Genomic DNA, 3230 nt, shown 5'->3' with positions numbered 1-3230 from the left:
CCCCCCAGACTTAAATTACACTGTCCCAGTGTAACTCAGCCAGAGTTATGATGAATAGTTCATGATGTACGAAATGTAACAAGTAAGGAAGATACATCTGACCAGATTAGATATCGATCGATGTGTAAGTGTTACAACGATCGTCGTGTAGTTGTCTATGTCGAGCGATTTCGACATCTCGTCGTCGGTCGATATTCAGGTCCTCCTACTTGGGTCTCCTAAATCTGAAAGAAATAAAACGAAAGTAAATAAATGCTAGCTAATAAAACCTAAATAAAATACCTAATAGTGAGTTGCCTCCCACTCAGCGCTTGGTTATAGTCATTTAGCTTGACTGTGGTAGTGATTGGCTATTGGGTGGAGAAACAGCTGCTTGTTGGAAAGCAAGCATCCACGTCATCTCTGCACATTCTGGACCAAGATGCAATGAAACTTCTTGTGGCCTCATCATTTCTTGTCCATTTGTCATCCATCTTCTCAAGTACATTGGAGATGTTCTGTATGCTGAAAGTTCTGTCAGTTCCTTTTGCATTGACTCTACTGTCTTGTGTATCAGCTGCTCGCCGATTGGTGTAGACTTTGATCAATGCGATTATGTGTTCATTGGTCGATCTCGGCGAGTTGCCATCGATCGATTTCGCTTGTGTCCTGTCGATCGATGCTGATATCTGGTGTTGAGCTGCAAGTTACCTCTGAATGGCTTTGACTTCTTTCTGTAGCAATTCTGCGTGGCTGTCTAGTCCACTGATTTTGTTGTCGAATAGAAACTAGATGTCATCGCAGCGTTTGTCAAGTTGTTCATCCATGGTGTCTAGAGCAGTGTAGATCTTGGATGAGATCTTGTCAACCTCTGCTGCTGTGTAAGGAAGTAACTCCACAGGTTTATTGCCATCGATCCAAGGCCCTCGTAGCCTGTCGATCGATGCTGATTTTGCCTGCAAAAAACTTTGATTAGTAATGTTCTCAATATCCTTTTGGGCATGAAGCAATTGACAAGACACTCTTTTTAAATATGTCATGACTGGTGATATAAAGCGGTCATGCATATCCTCGTAAGTCCCCAGCCTCTCATTCATGGCTGAGACTTTAGCGTCGAGCGATGTGAAGGTACACATGTCGATCGATGTGGCTGGTTGTTGGTCCTTCTTGCGAATGGTGTCCACATCTTGCTGTAGTAGCTCGATTTTAGTGCTTAGCCAGTCCACGTTGTTGTTGAGAGGGCAGTAAACATCGTTTATCCTTGTGTCGATGTATGAGACTTCCCATTCATCCCTTTGTTGTGTTGAACATTGCGGTTCTGCAGGGATCTGAGCTATAGGAAGACTGACGTCGATCGATGTTGCATGTGGTGCGTCGATCGATGCTGAGGTCGTAGCTTCCTTCTCAAGTTGCTGACGTAAACTCTCAATTTCTGTCCTCATTTCTGCCATACTTCTGAAAAACTCATTGTAGCCTCTATCCAAAGGCTGATGTGTATCTTCTACCAATGTTTTGAGCTCCTCTCCCAGTTTCTCCTGAGCTCCACAAATACCAAACACCATCTCATCGATTTCTTCTTTGGTGTAGAGTTCTGGTGCCAGTCTTGTGAGTGTGAAGGAAGTGGCATGTTTTGGAAGACAGATGTGGCTCTCTTCAAAAAGAGATGCTCTTTCCAGTAATTTCCTGATGTCGTCCTTTGTGACAGGTATCATCTCACCAGCTACGCCTCGTGCGTGTCCACACTCATCTCTGTAGACTCCATACTCGTCCCTTTTTTCCCAAGTGAACTTTCTGGCTCCGTACATGTCAAAAGCGTGGTTCCCAAATTCATACCGTCTGTCGATCGACGTCAAGTTATCCCTATCGATCGACGTTGGTGTTACCCTGTTGATCGATGTCTCCGTTGTACCGTCGATCGATGCTTGCCCTTTTGGTTGGCGTGATAGATCTGGATTGATTTCTGTTGTGGCGACTCCTACGTGGTTGTTAGGATCTGTTTGAATGACGTCTGGAGTGCCACGTTGCTGTGAGAATAGGTTGTCAGGTCCATTGGCTACTTGAAGGATGTCTGCTATGTCCTCTCTGGACACTTGTAAGATCCTTCCATCTATTGCACGTGCGTTGCCATCTGGGTCCCTGAAAATACCAAATTCATCAGGTGTTAGAAAACCGTAATCAATGTTTGCATAATCATTTAATTTAGAAATAGAAAGATTAGGGTTTAGAGTAGTATCGATCGATGTAGATACAGTTGCATCGATCGATGGCAGAGTAATTTCTGCAGAACCTGTGTTCTTGAGATGATTGCTCTTCATGGATTTTCCTGTTGATGTAGAAGGAAGAGTGTTCATCTTTTTTGCTTGTGTGTTCGCTCTGATGTGTGTAGGTGGTTTCGGAGGTGCAAAACGATTTATATAGGTATCTATAAACCTAGTTGGGGAGGGAATATTCTCCTGCTTCTGAATTTTCGCTGCGGCGCGAATATCGATCGATGTTCCAGTACGTGTGTCGATCGATGTGAGTGGTTGTTTTGCTGGACGAGGGTGGGTATCGACCGATGTGGAGTGCACAGCGTCGAACGATGTTGGAAACGTGTTGGTGAACTTATGTGTTTCAAGTCTTTCATCCTGCAAAGACATTTCTATTGCACGTTTTTTCCAATAATCCTCATCGTGTTCCTCTGTATGTTCCTCATTAGGTGAAGTAATTACAGTGTCAACTGCAAAACTTTCATGGAAACCACTGTCTGCCCAACTGCCTATGGAATAATCATCATGTCCTCTCTTGCTTGGAGGTTGGAAGGCAAAGTGTTGGTAACAATGATTAGGTGAAGCAAAATGGTCAACTGGGTGCATTACGTCGAGTGACGTGTTGTTGCGGTCATCGGTCACCGTTGACTCATTGGATTCGATCGATGGAAAGGTTGGGGTGTCGATCGATTCCGAGTACTCTGTTTCATACTCTGATTCATACTCTGCTGCACAATGGCATGCGCCAATGAAGCCAAGTTGTTTCCCATAATTCACAGAATTAGTGACCTTTCTCTTAGGTCGAATGGGTCATAGTGGATGTTTGGGTCTATGAGCGTTAGACACAATTTGTTTTTGTTCATGTCACATACAGTTCCTACTGTAGCTAGGAAAGATCTTCCAAGCAGAAGTGAAGAGTTCCAGTTAAGCTCGATGTCTAGGACATGAAAATCTACAGTGACAAGGGCATTACCAATCTGTACCTCCAGATCTCTTATGATA

The sequence above is a fragment of the Brassica oleracea genome, chromosome C1, assembly GCF_000695525.1.
Source record: "Brassica oleracea var. oleracea cultivar TO1000 chromosome C1, BOL, whole genome shotgun sequence".
Classification (NCBI taxonomy): domain Eukaryota; kingdom Viridiplantae; phylum Streptophyta; class Magnoliopsida; order Brassicales; family Brassicaceae; genus Brassica; species Brassica oleracea.
This window is presented reverse-complemented; position numbering follows the sequence as displayed.